General features: G+C 34.7%; 2 pseudogenes; both read right to left on the bottom strand.

Moving 5' to 3' along the window:
- LOC131823732 (glyceraldehyde-3-phosphate dehydrogenase-like) overlaps positions 1 to 8,048 on the bottom strand; it is a 96,421-nt pseudogene extending 88,373 nt beyond the window's left edge.
- A 1,056-nt stretch (positions 8,049 to 9,104) lies between these two features.
- Positions 9,105 to 18,987, bottom strand: LOC131823683 (large ribosomal subunit protein eL18-like; annotated as a pseudogene).
- Between the last annotated feature and the right edge of the window lie 2,553 nt (positions 18,988 to 21,540).

Here is a 21,540-nt window from a genome sequence, read left to right as displayed (position 1 = left end):
AGTCAGAATGTTGAAAATAAGTATGGGATCATCAAGAAGGAGAGAATGCAAGGAAAAATACACCTGGTACAGAGCCCTTCCTCAAGTAAGGGATGTCTAATTAAGGTAAATGTGTTTACCATACTTCCATAAGCATCTCCTTGTCAAAATAACTATAGTTTCGAACACCTGTTATTGGTCAGACATACACTAAATACTTCGATAATTTCAATTAACTCTCTCAGTAATCCTGGAGGGTTGGTGGTATTATCTCCAGTTCACAGGCAAGAGAGCTAAGGTTTAAATATCTTAACTTCCTCTGGTTCACAAGTCTAAGAAGAGACACAACAGGGATTTAGACCAGTCTATCTGATTCCAAGTACAACTTCTGCAATTATAAATATGGATGTATATCCCAACTGATCATCCAGAAACAAGACAGGCATTCGGACAGAATCAAGGGTCCAGGTCAACCTTAATTGTGTAGGACTAGGTATCTCATTAACACATTTATTGGACTTTTGCTTTTAACAGACAGTGTATGTATATCATCTGCCTATAAAGTTAGTTATCAACATGTGATATACATACACAAAAAGGCATAACTCATAAGTACCCAGCACCTTGAATTTTCACAAGCCAAATGCCCATGCAGCCAGCAGGCACATCAAGAAACAAAACATTACAAACGCCCAGAAACCTCCTTATCCCTCCCTTGTAGGCACTAGATCCCCCTAGGCAATCCCTATCACGCTTTCGAACACTATAGGTTAGTTTTGACTATTCTTGAATTTAATGTAGAGTCATAATGTATGTATTCTTTCATGTCAGATTTCTTAACCTCACTTTTCACAAGTTTCAATTTCTTGTGTGTAGTTGTTGTTACTCATTCTTCTTGCTTATAGTACCCCTTAATGTAACTATAGGACAGCATATTTATCCATTTTACCATTGGTGGACATTTGGGGAGTTTCTAGGTTAGTTCTATTAAGCTGAGTGTCACTATGAATACTTTGTATATTTTGGTAAACATATATATGCATTAAACATATATATTTCTAAAGCAGAATCTGTATAGCATAAGGTGAGCATATGTTTAAAACTAATTGTATAGTTTTACAATGTGTTTGTATCAATTTATACTCCCACTTGCAAAGCATGAGAGCTCAATTTCCTCCACATTCCACCGACATTTGGTATTTTCCTATTTTTTAATATTGGTTTTGATTGCACATTTTTATCATTATTATTCCCTGTATCTGGGAAAAAATATTTTTAAAAGATCTTTGTGGTAAAGATGACTTAATTATTATGCAGGAGAATCCCAACGTAACAAGAACTTTTGCCCATCATTTTAGTAAGTATGAACTCTCTATGACTAGTCACAGTGGGCTGAATAGTCCCCATTGGAATTGATGGAGAATTTTCTTTTCCGGATTTCCTTTTCTTAAAAAGAAAATAAATAATATGCACACCAATAATCTTTCTTTAAGAGCCTTTTCACCCCTGACCTGAGTCTTAATGAGTGTATAAACTATTTTTTCTTTTCTCGTAACACTGAAAGCAAGACACCACACAGAAGCCATCCTGTTTATGGCAGAAGAGAGAGGAAAATAGATAATCCATAGGGTGCCTCTGAAAGTAATACATTTCCTAATTGTCCGAAGTGTTTTTATTGTTTCTCAGTTCTGTGTCTCCATGTTGTTTGGTGTATCTGAGGAAGTAGTGTGAAAGGTGATCTCGTAATGGATTCCCGATGAAGTAAAAGTGGAGAATGTGTGCCATGTGGGTAGTCTCCGATCAAAGGATAAAAATGAGTGGGTCACAGAGAGGGGTGATGTGCAAGGAGGCTTGAACTGTGAGTCAGGAGACTTCAGCTTCATTTTTGGCTGTGCCGTGGCTTTATAACCTTACCTGGTACCTTTCCTTCTATGGATCAGACCTCTCTTGGCTGTAGTTATACAGTGTCTAAGGTATGTTTCTGAGGGTAAGGAAATGTTAATCCAGATTCTCATACTCCACCCCATGGTAGTGAATTAGATTTTCTGGGATGGGGCTCTACAGTTAGCTTTTTAAAAGAAGGACACCAATAATTCTGCCCATTGAAGTTTGAGAGTCACTTCTCTGTGATAGCTTCCTGAGCAGCACTTTCCAAATGTGCCTAAGCATAAAAAAGGCCAGTACTGTTCATTGGAGAAATAGATGCCCAAGCCTCTACTGTGACCCTAGACATTCTGATTAGTAGGTCTGGAATGAGTCCTGTATGTCTGAGCAAACTCCCTTAAGACAAATGACTAACTAGATCTGGGGGAATAGTCCTCTCTTTCTGTATGCTAGTAGTTTCTCAACTGCTTTCTCCAAAGTCTCTGGAGTTCTTTTTTTTTTTTTTTTTTTTTATAATTTTTTATTTTTTATAAACATATATTTTTTATATACATATATTTTTATCCCCAGGTCTGTGAATCACCAGGTTTACACACTTCACAGCACTCACCAAATCACATACCCTCCCCAATGTCCATAATCCCACCCCCTTCTCCCCAACCCCCTCCCCCCGGCAACCCTCAGTTTGTTTTGTGAGATTAAGAGTCACTTATGGTTTGTCTCCCTCCCAATCCCATCTTGAGTTCTTTTAAGAACCTCATGGCTAAGGGCCCCTGGGTGGCTCAGTTGGTTAAGCGTCTGCCTTTGGTTCAGGTCATGATCCCAGGGTCCTAAGATCAAGCCCCACATCAAGCTCCTTGCTCAGTGGGGAAACTGCTTCTTCCTCTCCCTCGGACCCCCTCTTGTGCTTGCTCTCTTTCAAATAAATAAGTAAAATCTTAAAAAAAAAAAAAAAAAAAGAAAGAAAGAAAATAACCTTATGGCTAGGAAAGGGTAGAATGTGTTAAAAGGGTAAGGGAAAATTTTCAGATGTTGGGCTAATGCTTAAGCCCTTTTAAATGTTTAAAGCCCTCTGATTTTATCCAGAGTTTATCCATTTCCATGTAATTTATATATTATATTGTATAATGTATTATATATATTAGGTATCTTCTCTAATTTTTATTTTAAAACAATGTTCTCTAGCTAAATTGTTTGAAAACTACTATTTAAAGATCTCTATTTTAAAAAATTAAAATTTGTATCAACTTTCTCTTGGCATATCTATCTACACAGAATATATATTTTTTTCATACACAGAATATATATATATGTATTCATACACAGAAAAGTACACATATCGTAAGTACACAAATCAGTGAACACATTCAGACCAAGAAACTGAACTTGACCAATGTCTCAAAAGCCCCAGTCATATCCTTCCTAGCCACTATCTTTACTTAAAAAAAGATCACTATCCTGATTTCAAATACCATACATCAGTTTTACTTGTTTTTGAGCTTGACATAACAGAATCATTCAGCATACACACACTTGTATCTGGCTTTTTTTGCTCAGTGCCACATTTGAAATTCATCTATATTATTCTATTATGTAAAGTACCTTCTCATCGCTTCATAATATTCCATTGTGTGTGACTATACCACAATTAATGTATCTATTTTATCAATGATAGTCATTTGGGTAATTTCTGGATTTTGGATAGTACAAACAGTGCTGCTGTAAACATTCTTCAACAGGCCTTGTTGTGAACCTATGTTTGCATTTCTTTTGGCATGTTCTTAGGAAGGGAATTACAGGGTCCTCAAGTATAGTGGATATGGTCAGTTCTATAGATGCTGCCGAATGGTTTCCCCTAGTGGGTATACCAGTTTTTATTTCTGCAGCGGTGTACAGAGTTACAGTTGCTCCAAACCCTTACAATCATTTCATAGTTTCTGTCTTCTAGCTTTTGTCAGTGGGTGGTAGGATGGAGGGTTGTACAGTTTTATCTCATTATTGTTTAACTTTATATACTTGTTAACTTTTTCTTACATTTACTGACCATTTGGACATTACTTTGATGATGTGCCTATTCAAATTTTTGGCCCATTTTATTTTTTTTTCAACTTACCTTATTATATATTATTTTATTGTGTTGTGTTATTCACCATACAGTACAATGTTGGCTTTTGGTGTATTTCTTCTCTAACAATATCCCTTATGTGGATTCAAGTTTCTGACCTATATTATTTCCCTTTTCTCTAAAGAACTTCTTCTAACATTTCTTACGAGGCATGTCTTCTGGTGACAAATTTCCTAAATTTCTGTTTGCTTGAGAAAGTCTTTATTTCTCTTCTACTTTTGAAAGATAATTTCACTGAATACATATTTTTTTTTTTAGTCAACATTTTAAATATTTTGTTCCATTTTCTTTGTGCTTGCATGGTTTCTAAAAAGATGTCCAATGTAATTCCTTTCCTTTTTCTCTCATGGGTAATATCCCCCTCACCCCTACCTGGTTTCTTCCAAGATTTTATCTTTGTATTTAATTTTTTGTAGTTTCAATGATTTACCTAGGCATAGATATTTTGATATTTATCCTGCTTGGTACTGTCTGTGATAACCAGATCTTTCATTAAGTTTGGAAAATTCTCAGTCAGTAATACTTCAAATATTGCTTCTTCTTTCTTCTTTTTCCCATGAGGTATGTGTTACATGTTACATCTTCATAAGTGTTTCACAGTATTCTTTTCCATATATATTTTTTCATTCTTTTTTCTCTTTGTTTTTTATTTTGGGAAGCTTCTACTGACACTTCTTCAAACTCACTGACTTTCCCTTTAGCTATGTCCAGTCCACTGATGGGTCCCATTAAAGGCACTTCATTTTTGAGTAGTGGTTTTGATATCTAACATTTTCTTCTGGAGCTTCCTTAGAGTTTCCATCTTCTGCTTACATTTCCCATCTGTTTTTGCTGTTTGCGTTTTCCATTAGGGCTCTTAGCATATCAAGTTTTTTTTACATTCCCAGTCTGATAGTCCCCAAATCTCTTCCAGCCTGAGTCTAGCTCTGATACTTGGTTTATTTCTTCAGACTATGACTTTGCCTTTTCACATGACTTTATTGAAAGTCAGACATGGTGTATCAGGAAAAAGGAACTGAAGAAAACAGATCTTCACTGTAAGGCTTATGGTTATACGGCTTTTGCAGTAGCCTGTGTTCACTGTCTGCCATCATTGTGCTGCCACAGGCTAAAATTTCCTCTAGTCTCCTGTTTTTGTTTCCCTTGTTGTTTTGGGGTTTCCCTAGATATTCCATGGAGACTGAGATTTGCAGTTCTTTTGGCTTTAATTTTTGCGGTTACACAGGAGCCCTATCAGTGTGGTGGTAAGGTATGGGACAGGGGCAGCATTCTCTACAGTACTGTAGTTGGGTCTCAGTCTTCTAGAGAGCCTCAGCTGAGTAGTTCTCTTCTTCCATATTAAAGGCTAAAGGTTGTTGGAGTTGAATATCTTCCTTTCCCAGGTCCCTTAGGTTTTGGTAAAACTTCAGTTGGTTAGGCTCTGGTAAAATGGTTTACCTTAAAGGCAGGCCTTGTTAAGAACAGAATGTTCTGGGCATATTTCAGAATGTGCACTTTTCCTCTTCTGCTGCCAAAAGCAGCAGGGGATTTTCCACCAATCATTAGGCTATAAGAATTTGTAATAAGATCCTCAAGTTGTAACTTTATAGTTTGATAAAACAAAAAAATTTTGCAAATATTTATTACATATTTTTAAAAATTAATTTTTGGTGATAATTCTCTTGACCCTTAGGGGGAGTCCATATTTTTAAAAAACCCATAACCTTTTTGAAAGACAGGAAGTCATAACTCACAAATTTATGCTTTGATGGGAGATACAAAGATGCTCTAAATAGCGTAAGCACTCTAGAGATCATTAAAATAGTGTTCATGATTCAGTTTTGGATAACAAAAGTTAATTTTAAATTGCCTTTCTTCCATTTAAAAAATAGAACTATTTCAAGGTGGTGGAGATAGATATGTTAGTTGGAGAAATTTTAAACATTATTCTTCCAGGCCTCTATCTGTAAAGATATAAAATAGAGAGAGATCAACTTTAATTAAGCTCTTGTCTATATAATTCCCTTACAGATAAAAAAAAAAAAATCACAGGAGTTTTTAGTTGTTGGTTGTTGAATACATTATGTAAAGTAGAGGCCTTTGCTTTTTTTAATTAGATTATTTTATGATGTTACACAATTTGGAATTAGTGAAGACCAAGAGTTATTTAAATTATAACTTAGGGAAATCAGCTCTCTGTGTAAGCATTAAAAAAAGGAACTAATAATAAGGTAGAAATCTGTTTAAAGATAAATGTTAAAGGAAACACATATGCTTTAAGGCAATACTGAATCCAATTATAATCTGATAGCTATTTCATGGGGAGAACAATGCATTAAAATATTTGGACCTCCAAACACATAATGTACAATACTACAGTAAAACTATTTTTGAGTAGCTAATAAAAATATGCAGCTATTTAAATAATAGGACTTCCAGGGTCCAGCTTTATGTGTTTAACATTTTTTTCCCCTTAGTATTGTCTTTTCAGTAGTTAGATTACTATTCCAAATAGGTCAATAATTTATTATTTTCCCAACAAAGAAAAGTAAGTCTCAGGTAGCTAAATGCCTATACTATTGCTTCTTATTAATATAACAAGATGATAAGAGCTAATTTTTTTTTCCAAATGATGCATCAATGAGGCATGTAATATGTGTTCAGCTCTTCAGAGAATAAAAAACTATAACCAAAAGATGGCAGATTAAAAGACCATGGCGGTGTCACGAGGGGTTGGTAGGTGGGAGGGATATATTGCTACCGAGGATCTCTACTCCAGCTTAATTCATTTTCACCGGGAATGGTGTCTGCAGCTGGAGAATAGTATCTGACCTCCAGAGATTGCAAGTCATACTTTCACAGTTGCCTACTTTGCATTTGTCACTGATGTCCCTTTTCTTACTACCAGGAATTAGATTTATAGAACTATGTGCCAAGGGAACTTCTTGCAAAGCACCATGGTTGAGAAGTTTTCCATATCGTGCTCTGGTAAACACATATTTTGCCTTTGCTTACCCTATCATGTTTAATAGGTATTGTGATGTCTCAGATTTTTCTCTCCTAATTTTGAAAAGTTAATTAAAAGAAGTGGGAGAATGGGATGGAGAGTTTCTAACAACAAGTCAAATTCATTTGAACAGTAAAAATAATTGCTGTGCGAAATTAAGGTGCAAGCACATGCCTGCTGTAATTGGTGCATACTTATTAGAGCTCTTCGTTTGCAACCTCTCTCAGTGTTGGGGCCCATGATAACGTGGATACTTAAGGGAAAAGTATGATTAGAGATGGTGTAGTTCATTCAGTAAACATTTCTTAGTGTTTGATGTGACTGAACTGAGCGTCACATATGATTTTACACTTTTATCCTTTCAGACAACTGACAGGTCTCTAATCTCCATCTTAGAACCTTCACTCAGCTTGAACTTTGGCTCATAAAGGTCATTTTTGAACCACTTGGGACAAAGAGCCGCATCCATGAAATCCCACTGAGTCGATAGATACGATAATAGCTTTAGGCACATTTTCTTAAGACCCAAGGGGAAAGACAATTTCAATAAATGTAAAACTATGCCATCTACAATCCACACAATTTCTTAGAAAAATCTCATAGGAATAAATCTTCTCTTTTCCTTCAGGCAAGAACCTCCTTAACAATAACAACGCAAGACGCTATTAAGGGCATAGGGTACTAACTGTGGCAAAAAAAGAAAAAAAAAATCATACACACAATCTATTAGACAGAGCGCCTCGAACACAAAAAGAACATCCATTCATCTAATATACCCCTTTGCCTCACAACTACTTGTGAAACATGTTCTGAATATTTAGACCTTAAATTGTTACAGAAACTATGAATTGTCTGAACCAATTTAATAATGTGAAAATGACTTAGATATATCATTCCGTTATGGAATGCTTTAAATGTAGTTCCTCTTTTATTTTCTTTTTACCTTTTAGTCTCCAGCTCATAAAAAAACGAAAAAAATCCTCGCAGGTTAGATATGTCAGGATAATTAACAGAAGGTTCCTTAGCAGCAGATGTCTGAGATAAGTAGTAAAGGGCATTCTCTTCCCTTGACATGCCATCAAAGGGAAAAGCAACGAATATTTAAATGAAAGAATTGAAAACTATGTGGATGCATGTTTTAATATCTGAATAATTAACAGATTTTTAAATCATGACTTAAGCTGTAAGAAATTAAGAGATCTCATGATCATGTTAATAGTAATTTTTCTTGCCTGCCACAAATTATAGCACTGTCTATGATTTTTTCCCCTTCCCTCGATATATTTCATGATGCAAAGGAATGCTTCTTGAAAGTAAAGTATCCCCTCCAGCGAAATATTTCACTCAATTTGCCTCAGAGAATTGCGCTGGCAGGGAAAAAAAAAAAAAAAAGATGCTTTGGAAAAACTTAAATTCAACAGCTTAAAAGTATTTTTTTTTTTTTTACTGATGTTTCAAGCAAGATTTTTCAATGAGTCAAATAACTGAATTCCAACATTCAAATTTTTATTTTAATATTATACTTAAACTTTATCTTAATATTCTATATTTTGTGCCTTTCTTCTTTTGCATTTATTTTAAATAGTAACGTGAGTGCAATCAACTGCAAATCCCATCCTCTGATATAATCTCCATGGAGATTATATTAGGAAGGGTTTTCTTGTTTACTTTTAAAAGGTCTCCTGAATATAGCTGGTGCCAACAGAGAAATTCTTCTAAAGGTAGTATAGGGATTTTAATCTGCCCCTTACTAGGAAGTGATGGAGGCTAATGCAAATAGCACTCATTTGATTCTGTAAAACTCATAATAAGAAATAATGAAGCATCTGGTCGACAGCAAAAGGTCAAGGAAGAAACATTTTGAAATGGAAAGTGTATCAGTCCCTCTGGCAAAGACTTAGAGGTTGGCAAAGACTGTTGTTGCTTCAGGAAGCTTTTGTCTCTCATATTGAGACTTAGAATATATATTCCTCCTTGTGCTTATTGTTGCATACAGAGCAGAATTAGTTCTTAGTATTGGTAACAGAGCATGAGCGTGGTCTACCTTTTTTCCCTCGATAGTTGAGGGCAGTGATTCTCAAACTTTGCTGCTGCTTAGAAGCACCAGGAGAGGTATGAAAACTTGCCATGCTAATGAAACCAGAGACCCTGGGCACCAATCATGGCTGTTTCTGCAGGTGCTGGCAACGTGCAGCCAAATTTGAGAACCAATGTTTCAGAGCTTTCCAAAGGCACAGGTAGATGCAAATGTGTGTGGCCCTGCAAAGGTAAGGACCCATATTCCATACTTGCTTTAAAAAGGGCCTACGGGAATGACGCAGAACTGGTAGAAAAGTCTTGAATAAAAGAATGGGGTGACAGGGAACTTATTCCTATAAACACTGGGTTTAGATATGCAAAAGTGTTTCTCATTCGGAGTATATGGCTTAATTTCTTAAGATGAGAATTTAGATATAAATGAGATTCCTGTAATTGAAGGTTCCTGAATATTCACTTTTTGGGAGATTATCTCCGTTTTGGCAAGTGAGAATGTTTCTGGATCCTGGAAAGAGCAAACTTAAATGACAGAGAATCAAATTTCTCAATGTGCTACCACTGACTTCAAAGTTGTAGCCTCAGGAAGAATGCCACCTGATAACTAACAAGAATATCATTGAGAAGTCTAGCATTTTAAAGCCAACCTGCCCACTTGTGGGTTCATATACATCAACTTGTTTTTTTCTTGTTTTTCTGGAAGTTTTCAACTGCTAGTACTTTGGTCATGCAAACACTCACACACTGATCGGACATGAGGTTCACATGAATGCCTCATGGGTTGATTTTTACACCTTGTCTTAAAATCTGAAGGAAACCAATTTTAGAGTTCATTAGCATATCTAATTTATACAAAAGAATGGTAGGATGATGGTTTTGAAAATAGTGGGTATGTTGCCTCTCATGGCTGATATTACAATACATTAAATCCAAAGTACTCACTTTACTGATTTTCTTAAAAAGCAGAAAATTTGTCATTAGCTTAGTCTGAACCTATATTCTGATGCTATTTTATATATTTGAAATAAATTAATGTTACGAGGGATTTTTTTCTCCTTAAAAATTATCTATCTTAAATCACTTTAGAATATTCTAAGGCAACTTCACAATGTTCTGAAGTTACACAGTGGTAATAATTACACTCTATAAGTATACCAAAAATCCTTGTGTTGTACACTAAAAACAAGTAAATTATCTGAAATGGAAGAAGATTTTGAAAATTAAGCATGAGTAGAAGCTGAAAAAAAGCATTTATTTATTCCAACTAAGTAGGAGATTGAAGATATTTATTTATTCATTCAGCCTTGATTATTGATTATTGAACTAGGCACTGTATTGGACTGTGGGATTATATACTGAGTCAAAATAGCTCTAATCCCTGCTCTCAGGTAGTGTACATTCTAGAGGGAGACAAGCACACACAAATGTTAAATTGTAACAAGGAATGTACTTTTAAAAATAGAGTATTATAATATATGGGGATTTAATATTTTCAGAGAAGCCAAGGAAGCTTTTTCTTAAGAAAGGGACACTTGATTTGACAAAAGAAGGTTAAATAGGACTTAGCTAGGTAAGAGAGGAGGAAATAGTGTATCCGTCTGAGAGAACAGTACTGATAAAAACACTTGACAGAACCAATCTTGGTGCATTTCACAATAATGAGCAAACGTCTAATATGACTGGGGCAAGAAGAAGGATGGTAATGGTTCAAGATAAGACTGGAGCAGGACAGCAATCCAGACCCCATTAGTCCTTGAGATCTTTCTCAGTTGTGCCTACCTATGAGCAGTGGGAAATTACAGGAGAATTTTAAGCAGGAATATGATATAAGTTGATTTGCTTCCAGAATAGATTGCTCTGGTTATTTTGTGGAGAATGGGTTGGTAGGACACCAAAACAGATGGAAATAGACAAATTAGTATAGGTAAACAAATTAGTAGGCTATAACAGACAAGGCAAGAGATGATGACAGCTTGGCCCAAGAAGGTGGTGGGGGAACCAAGGACATGGAAAGATTCAAGAAACATTTAGTAGGTAAAATCAACAGAGTGTATTATTAATGGATTGTTTAGGATGTTGAAGAAGAGGGAAATCTCAGAAATGAGTTCTAGTTTTTTTTTAGCTGGTGTAACTAGATGGATCATGAAGTCATTCATTGATTAGAGAAAGAAAGCAGTGAACGGGTCATGAATTTAGTCTTGGTTATGTTGAATTTGTGATGGTTTTGGGTTAGTTAAGGAATGTTAAGCAGTTTAAAAATCTTATGAGTCAGAAAAGATGCCTGGCTAGGAGTTTAACTTTTATGGATCATCTCTATTTAGTTGGATCAGACCATCTGGGGGAAAAGTGTATGTAAAATGATAGTTAGAGGCGGATTAGATTTAAGGCTCGAGGAATTTAACATGCAATAGACAAACAGAGGAGTTGAGTCCAGCAGGAAGAGCCAGATAGGTAAAAAACATGAATTAAATGGGCATCTGCTTTTCAAAAGCTCGTTAGACCGCTTTGCTTTTACAAGAGAATTACATTAGTTAGTACCTTTTCGGTAACTGAAAGAGATCCAAAGAGGATTTTTGCTTTTATGAAAAAAGTTGGAAAGCAAAAAGAGGATTGAGCATTTGTGTTGCAGCAAGACATTACAGAGGCAGCACACACCCCAAGCAGCAAGAGTGTCCCCACCAAACTCCTTCTCTGGGAGAATCAGAGAATCACTCAGAATCAAGCCACCACAGCTTTGAACTGTGTCTGTGAGTCTCTGTGCTTTATCTCAATTTATTGTAGGCCTTCATTAGCAAAATGTGTCCTCAGGTATTAAAAAAACCTGGGAGAGGTCATTGACTGTGTCTGGGAAAGCTAAAAAGTTTTTCCTATACCCAGAATTGTTGAATCACTGTATTGTACACCTGAAACTAATATAACACTGTATGTTAACTATATTGGAATTAAAATAAAAACTTAATTTAAAAAATTTCCGTATCAATTAATGGTAATTGCTTCTTTGCTTTACACCATTTCTGCTTACAAAAGATTTCAGGGGAATGCTCTGCTTTCAGAAAGCAGGGGAAATCTGGGTCTCAAAAGCCAAAGGGACAGCAGATTTTAAGGAAGACATGGTTGACCATGTGGAGTACTGCTGTTGGAGTCTGATAAAGACTGAAAAGAATATTCACGGCATTTTATGTCTTTTATAAAATAGGTTGGAAGCCAGAGTGAAGTAGTCTTACAATGGAAATGTAGATTAAAAACTAGAAATAGTGAGTAGAGCTAACTCTTTCTAGAAAGAGTGAAAGGGTTAAGATTATGAAAAAGAACATGGATGTGGACAAAAATAAAGAAAAGTAAAAACTTTTTTTTTTTTTTTTAATTTCTAAGAGCATTGATGTAAAAGTTCAGGTTCCACATGAGGGTTTCCTAGGAAATGTTTACAATCAGTGGGGAAGGAAAATGGAGTGAAGTTTTCAAAGGTACATAATACCACTGGGGACTGCTCACAATTATTAAGATTATTTGAGTTTCAAAAATAAACCTATCTTATATTTAGTGTGACCAAGTTTACTGGATAATGGATGATTAACACCTTTAAGCTGAATCCTTAAAAAGACAGGAGTCATTTTAATAGAAATATATTTAAAATGTATACTCCCCTGAATTGTTAACTGTAATGTACTGGTTGTAATTTTTGTTCTATTTCATGACTTGAAATTACTACCACCATTAATCATTCAATGTGTTTATAGATGAGTATTTTCCTTAGGGTTTATCATAATTTGTTGGCCTCTATATTATGTTTCTCCATTTACTTTTTAATTTTAGCTATGTAGATCTTCCTTTAAAGTTTGCCTTTCTCTCATTACTATAAAGAATCACTTTTCACTATAATAAGCAGGTGATTCTTTAAATTTTTTTTACTATTAGACATTACGGCTTTCTGTAGGTTAAAATGCTATGTAACATAGAGGTAAATAGGTCAGAGAGAGAGACCGAGTCTTTTGTTAATGAGTAATATTCACACATGTTGGTTCTTGAGATAAGTAGTTTTGCTTACTTTTTCTTTAGAGGCCTTATTGATTTCTGGTACTTTATGTGTTCTGCTTGAAAACCTGGGAGTGGGTTTTACTTTATTTGTGTTTTCGGTGATGATTACAGTACGTAACACATTAAAGGTATTACTTTTTTATTGTTATGTGTTATTGTTTTGGTTATTCATTATGTTCCTATATCTATGTAACTAAAGCACAAACCTTTTTTTCACTGTAAAATTGTGTCAATGCCATTTAAATCGATAACACGAGGAGATTTCTTGGATTATACATCAGGATCCACTGTTACTCAAGGTTCAGGAGAATGAGAGAATGGAAACTCAGGAAGGCAGGAAGTTTTGTCTTTGTAGGTTTTATTTATTGTTGTGTTGCTGCTGCTGCTGCTGCTGTTTCATGGTATATTTTTAACAATTGTCCTTTTCTTTCCTACAGAATTGATGAGGAATGGAATGAGTATTGGGGACGTGATCATGATACTCATTTATTTTCTTCTTATGGTTTTGTGAGGACTTTGTGAGGTAACAGTGCATATGGACTTTCTAGTGCTTAGTGAACACTGTACAAATTTTGAGTACCATTTCTATTATCACCATCAAATCTATACCTGTATCATTTCCTTAATGTATTTGATGAAAACAAATATTGTGGATGAAAAGAGCAAGTCTGGACCTGTTACATGGTTTCAACTTTGTTATTTTAATTTTATGTGTACCAAGGAGTTTAGTTAGGGAGGTTGAGGAAAAGGGAGTCTTCTTGAAGACCGTGGTATCACACACGAAGAGAATAAAGATAAAGCACAAATGATGGGTGTGTTAGTGTACAGGAAGGAGAGTTTTGGATTTATGGAACTCTTATTTTTCTAAACAGATGTCCTCATCATGGAAGTTATTGTAGTCTCCACTTAACCAGATGGGATACGAAACTCCCTGTTGTGTTCAGAACTGGCAGGGCTCATTAAGTTGGCTTTAAATTGGGTATTAAGGGAGGATCTTTTGCTTAGTCCAAATAATCTCAACATGCACAATGAAGAGAATAGGGAGTTCTACAAGCTAAGATGAAATATAAGATAAGTGATAAGTAATATTAACATACTGGACTTAATTGTCTATAAGTAACTACAAAGTAAATGGGAAATTAAAAAGATTAACTGGAAATGTTTCTAAATGATGGAGAATATGACCTGTTGAGCATAATAAAAATGGAAAGATAACATTTCCTTAACGGGCATACCAAAACTGGTAGGTGAAATATCCTCTATAAACAAAACTAAGAGGAAATCGAACTTGAGGAAGAAGCATTATATATGAGATTAAAAAAAAAAAAAAAACAAGTAGAAGAAAAGGGGAAAAGTGGCTTGTTATTTAATAATGGTAATATTGGGGAAAATCTTTTGATTTAAAGATACAACAGAAGAAAATAAAAGACTGTAGTAGGTATATACCAAAACATCGGAGGTGAAAATTTCAGTTCATTAGTCCTTTAAACTTCTAGAGCAGGGACTTTTTTGGACTCTTCAAAATAAAAAAAAAATTATATATTCAGATAAAAATTAATAATACTTATGTACATTCATGTAATATTCAACAAATATATGAGTTGATAAGCATAAATCAATGAAATGGAGGTAGTATTGGTAATAATAAAAATTATTTTATGATTTCAAAGTAGTAAAGAAACTATAAAGGTACTGAACTTATTGTACTAAATAAGAATTATTTTCCTTTACTGGAATTATTTTGCTAAACAAGTTTTACAGGGGTATAGGCAGACAGTTAATAAGTTTAATGAAAAAATGGGCGATTGGATATTACCTACATGATATCTGATTTAAAGGAATAAACTAAATTGATTAGCCAAGCTTTAACCTTTACAGACTGAGAGGTAACAGACCCATTAATATTTATGATTTATACAGAATATCAAATATTAATAATAGCTACTTTAATATATTAGTTTTGAGCAGAGGTCTTAAATCTCTTTATTTACAGTTGTGTAACCTTGAACAGGTTATTAATTTCACTACTACCTCATTTTTTCTAATCTATACAATGAGAATATTGCTTGTCTGGATTTTTTTGGTAGATAAGATAATTTTTTAATAGACTTAACTTGGTGTTCAGATCATAATGGGAGCTAACTAAATGAAGTTTATTTAGCTAAAGCTAAAGCTAAAAAAATAAAGTTTAATTTTATAATTACAAAAATTAGTCAAGCCAAATTTTATTCTAGGAATATGAAATCAGAAAGAACAAAATAAAATAATAATTTACACCTTCACATACTATTAATCTTTGTCAATATATTAACTAATTAATAAAATAGTCTTTCGGAAAGCAGGGTATCACTTCAACCAAAGTAAAAGAGGGAAATGAAACTCAGTTAAATCACTTGCTCCAAATCACAGATAAATGAGAATTGTTCTGAAACAATGTGTAGAAATTTCCAAAGTATTAGCTTTGTTAATTTATATGCCATTTGTGGATCTTGAGAAGTATATCTTTAAAAAAATATATCGAATAGTGGAATACAAAGGAGTTATACACTTAAGGAAGTGGGAAATATATTTTTACCCCTAAGATACAAATGCAGTGATCTGAAGGGACACCTGCACCCTCACATTTATACCAACAATTTTCACAATAGCCAAACTGTGGAAAGAACCCAGGTGTCCATTTACAGATGAACAGATAAAGAAGATGTGGTGAGTGTGTGTGTGTGTGTGTGTGTGTGTGTGTGTGTGTAATGGACTATTATACAACCATCAAAAATGAAATCTTGCCATTTACAGTGACATGGATGGAACTAACGTATTATGCTAAGTGAAATAAGTCAATCAGAGAAAGACAATTATCATATGATCTCACTGATTTTCAGAATTTAAGAAACAAGGCAGAGCATCATAGGGGAAGAACGGAAAAAAATAAAACAAAATGAAACCAGAGAAGGAGATAAACCATAGGAGACTCTTAGTCTTGGGAAACAAACTGAGGGTTGCTGGAGGGGGTGGGGTGGGGTGGGGTGGCTGGGTAATGGACATTGGGGAGGGTATGTGTTATGGCGAGCACTGGGTGTTGTATAATACTAATGAACCACATATCTGTACCCCAGAAACAAATAATACATTATATGTTAGCTAAAATATAATTATAAGAAGGAAATATATTTTAGATGTTGAAAAAATATTTCTTAAACACATAACTTTGAAATGAAGGATTTTAATTTATTTTAACTTTAAGACAAGGGTATTTATTTGTCATGGTTATGTTTATAATAGTTATAATTGTTATGCATATGCATAGCATCTTCTTACTTTAATTGTGGGAGAAGGATGCCCTAGGAATACAAGCAAGAGATTCGGTTCACAGCAAAAGTAAAAAGATCATAGCTTCTGGATTTGATAAAAGATAAGCCCCAACAATTTATTATTTCTAACTCTTTTCTATATTCATGCTGTAATTTACTTAGTGCTAATTAATAACCAGGTACCTTGCTAGCTTTTGAATTCATAATAAAGATCCCAACCAGATCAAGTCTTTCAGTTTATAGATTTCCCGCTCTTCAGGACTATTCTAAAATTACTCTCCCAAGCATGCCTTTTCACAATTTCTTCCTCCTTTCCTTCCTATGAATCTAACTATTCCCTACTCATGTCTCCCCTATAGACACAAATAGAAGTTTCTTTGTAAAATTCTGGCCATGTAATAGTCCAATTTTATCATTTCTTCAAATGCTGCTAAATCATTTTAACTCCTTAGCCTGATGTACAATTTTTTAAATTTTTATTTTATTTATTTTATTTTTTTTTAATTTTTTTTAAAGATTTTATTTATTTATTTGTCAGAGAGAGAGCGAGCGAGAGTGAGCACAGGCAGACAGAGTGGAAGGCAGAGTCAGAGGGAGAAGCAGGCTCCCTGCGGAGCAAGGAGCCCGATGTGGGACTCGATTCCAGGACGCTGGGATCATGACCTGAGCCGAAGGCAGCTGCTTAACCAACTGAGCCACCCAGGCGTCCCTACAATTTTTTTTAAATATAAGCTTGTCCATTTCCTCTCTAAACTAATATTCTTCTCTTCCTTACATGCTTTCTGTGTTCTCACTACACTGAGATTTCACAACTCTGTTGACATGTGGTGTGAATGACCCATACCTTTAAGCTTTTACCCATGTTTCCTCTATCTGGATAGCTTCTCCTCTTCTTTTAAAAATGACATTCCCATTCTCAAGATTAAATCTTTAACTCTTCACAGTATGACAAGTATTTTCCTACTGTCCATGACACATTTCTAAAATATCTATAAAACATCAAATTTGCAGAATAGGCTTCAATTTGAGATTAAAGGTCAGCTTCTATCAGTCCTAATAATTCCCAAACTTACCTAATTTACATTTTACATTTACATTTTAATTTTTATGAAAATTAGCAGCTTATCGCTAATGCTTTCCTGCCACTTTCATTTTTTTCCTTCTTAAACATTTTTTTCTTTTTTAAACATTTTTGTAAGGCTGTAAATGTAGTTTATGATAAATGAGGCAAGTAATTAATCAAACTGCTGAGCAGAAAAAAATGATGACACTATACAAATGGGATGGTTGATTGGCCTGCTATGCCACTGATAGTCTTGGCATCAGTGGTTCATTTGGGGTGGTCAGAGTAAAATAAGCAGAGTCAAATTATTGCAAAAATGAATGAAAATTGAGGATAGTCTTCATTGCTAAAATTAGCTTTCAAATATATCCTGTAATAATTCTGCTAAGGACTTTGTACTGTCTACAGAGTCCATCCAGCAGTCCTATGAGGAAGTAGTCAGTCAATATCTACTTTACAGGGGCGCCTGGGTGGCTCAGTGGGTTAAAGCCTCTGCCTTCGGCTCAGGTCATGATCCCAGGGTCCTGGGATTGAGCCCCCCATCGGGCTCTCTGCTCGGCAGGGAGCCTGCTTCCACCTCTCTCTCTCTCTCTCTGCTTGCCTCTCTGCCTACTTGTGATCTCTGCCTGTCAAATAAATAAATAAATAAATCTTTAAAAAAAAATAAAAAGATCTACTTTACAGAAGAGTAAGCTGGTAGTGCCCTCAGTCACGCAGCTATTTCGTGGCACAGCTAAACTGCAAGTCCTGATCTTTTCTGTTCCAAGGCCATTTATAATTATGCCCTTCCTGAGTGGTGTTCCTTACTCCCTCTTCTGTGCCTGGTGTGCCCATTATCTTCATTACCATATTGTTTTTCTTTTCTTTTCTTTCTTTTTTCTTTTCTTTTTTTATTTTTTTCCTATTCTTTTCCTTTCTTTTCGTTTCTATTTTCTCTCTCTTTCTCTCTCTCTCTCTCTTTCTGCATTCAAATCTTGTTCATAACAAGGCAGGATCTGGGGTTGGTTTTTGTAGCTCCAGCTAGCCCTGCGGCTTCTGGTGCCCCTGAACTTCCAGTCTTCGGATGGCACCCAGGGTTTGATGTAGCTGCGTGGGCTTCCTGGGACCTTGCTGAAATGCTTGTGTATCTGTCCGCCCTTGCGTGAACAAGAGAGCAAGATAGTGCCACAGCTGGGGGAGTACAGGGTCAACTAGTCAAAAGGAAGGATCTCGCCTCCAGCTTGGAGGATACAGCCCCAGGCCCGGCTGCTCATGTGCAGGATGTACGTACACCTTCAATTTTGGCACCTCAGGGATATGCACATCGTTGATTATACTTCCTACAACCACAGCTGTTTTGTTTTCCTGGCCAGGCATCTTCATCTTCCAGAACATCCGGGAGAGGGAGAGAGGTGGCAGGTTGGTGCGACTCAGGAGCAATGTCTTCAATACAACTTAATTAAAGGGAGAGTTGGTTCATCTGGCCAGAAACCTCTAAGCACAGCTTGATCAACAGTTTCAGGTAGATGTCATGGCTCTTAGGCTCCTTGTGCTGAACCTCTTGGTCCTTGTTGTGGTGGATGTGGACTCCCATGATGGTGCTGCCTGATCAGTCAGGTCTGGAAAGAGAATCCTTAGTCTTTCATTCTTGGTGGTCACAAGACACATTAAACTGTAGACCTCTTCCAGAGTAGTCCTGAATCTAAAGATATGATAACCCCAAACATTGTCAGCTCTATATGCCGAGAACTTCACAGCGATTGCTGAATAGATAATTGAGCAGGTGAATAAATTAAAGAAATAGAAATGTGTATGATAAGAATTATTGCATGTATAACCAACTTACAGGCATTGTCGGGAAAGCTCACTTGGAATACCTTTCTATTATCCCTCTGTAGGGAATATAAACTCGGTTCCTCAGTTTAAAGTGGAATTTAAATAAGGCAGCATATGTTTTCTTGTTCCATCAAAAGCAGTAACTTACAGAAATGAATGGGACAATGAGGGAATATGTTTAGATTGTCACACTAATGATGCCTCTTATATCAGTGTTTTCTCTCTTGCTGAAGGTACCAGAGAATATTTTGAAGAAAGCGAAGATTTAATCCTCTCAATTGTTGGTTTCAAAGGGCTTAAAATACCATTTCCATACTCCACTGCTAAACTACTTTGTACATCTCACTATTGAATTTTTAAGGCCCTGTTAGAACCTGTCTATTTAGCATCTGTATTCTCATCATGAAATATCTAATTCTGTGTATTTACCCCTCAGTATGTACTGTGCTTGTATTAGTACCACAATAAATCCTTTCAAGGCTAAAAGATATGCTTCTTTTACTGCCATTCAGGAATACATTACTCAATTAAGTTTTTTATCCTTTGTATACCCTCTATGAGTTTAAAACCATAAGTGAAATTTATAATTAAATGTGTGGAAGTATCTTTAATTTTAATCATTTTAATTATCTTTTTCTTATTCCCTCCTGCCTTTCTTCAATAGCAAAAGATTCATGCATTTTTCTAGACCAGTGGTTTTTAAAATATTAACTATGTTCATTTTCAGGCATGAAGATATCTATCCATACTATGATCTTTTCAGCTTTGCTCTATGGATCATCATAAGATCTGTGGTATGAAAAATACAAACTAAGGACATTTTTTTTTTTAGTTTTATTTTGTTTTTATAACAAAGTTTCAACCATGTATAGTACTTTTGATGTTTCTTATTGTAACGATTTTGTATGGTGATTTTTAGTACCTATATTTATTGGGATGTACACTTAATAATGTATGTAAATGTTGAACCACTATATTGTACACCTGAAACTAATGTAACATTGTATGCCAGCCTTACCTCAATAAAAATTTAAAAGGACTGTAGAAGACCCACAGGAAACCTTTCTTACTTGCCAACTGTTATTAATGTAGTAACTATTATCTCTCCTGGTCACATTGCTGCCATTAAATTGTGCTAGAAGAAGCAGGGCTTTTGATTCTCTTTCTTTCTTGTGTGAGTCAGTCATCTGAGTCTTCTAATCATTTCTGGAACCTTTGGTCAGTCACAATGCTAGGATTGCCATTATTATCAATTTTATTAGCATTCTGTTTAAGTTCCATCCAACGCTAGATACAATTCTATCTATCCCCTTCAAAGAGTAGATAGTTTTACATAGTGCTCTTGTCACAGGTAAAAACACACAAATCAAAAGAATAAAAAGGAAGTCCAGAAAAAGATGTAAAAATACATAAAATTTTTGAAGGTAATGAAGACAGCATTTCAAAGTATTGAAAAAAAGATTTATTAACCATTCAGTAAGTGATACTGAAACAACAAGCTAACTATTACTTAAAAATAAAGTTATAACCATAATTCAAATAAAATACCAAAGGTAATGTTAACTGGATTAAGATTTAAATGTATAGAATAAAACCATAAAATCCAAGAAGAAAATATACTTTCTCTATTACATTGGAGGAAGGATCTCTATGTATGACATTAGCCAAAAGGAAAAACATTAATAAATTTGCTTAAATAAAATTTATCTGTTAATTTTAGAGACACAGAAATACCATGAACTATGAATTAATCACATAAAAAATCAAAAGGGGTCAATATTCTTAGTTCTTAGAGTGCTTTTATAAAATTAATGAATATCTTAGAAAAATAAGCAAAAAAGTCCCAAAGAGGAATATTGTAAAAAAAAAAAAAGCAGAAAATTTAAGAAGTTAAACTATATTAGTATTCAAAGAAATGCAAATAGAAGTATCACCAAGACATCATTTTTATGTATTAAATTAGGAATAGGATATTCATAAGAAAAAACCCTTAATCTCCAATTAAATTTTTGTATGTGTTAGGTAGAGATAAAGGTTTTCTTTTTTTCTTATGAATATCCTTTGCTTCAGTGAGACTTATTGAAAAAAAATCCTTTCTCTTTGAATGGTGTTGATGCCTTTGCCATAAATCAAGTGAATACATACATGCTAATCTACAGTTTGTTTCTTTTGTTCTGTTATTTTGGTATGCTTTATATCTTTATGTCAATATCATAATCTCATAGTTACTAAGGGTCTGTCGTAAGTATTGAAATTTTGTACTTTGTTTTAAAGATTGTCTTGTCTATTCTAAATCCTTAGTACTTCGAAA

This window comes from Mustela lutreola, chromosome 1, assembly GCF_030435805.1.
Source record: "Mustela lutreola isolate mMusLut2 chromosome 1, mMusLut2.pri, whole genome shotgun sequence".
NCBI lineage: Eukaryota > Metazoa > Chordata > Mammalia > Carnivora > Mustelidae > Mustela > Mustela lutreola.
The sequence above is the reverse complement of the archived record's forward strand: the minus strand, read 5'-3'. Positions and strand labels throughout refer to the sequence as shown.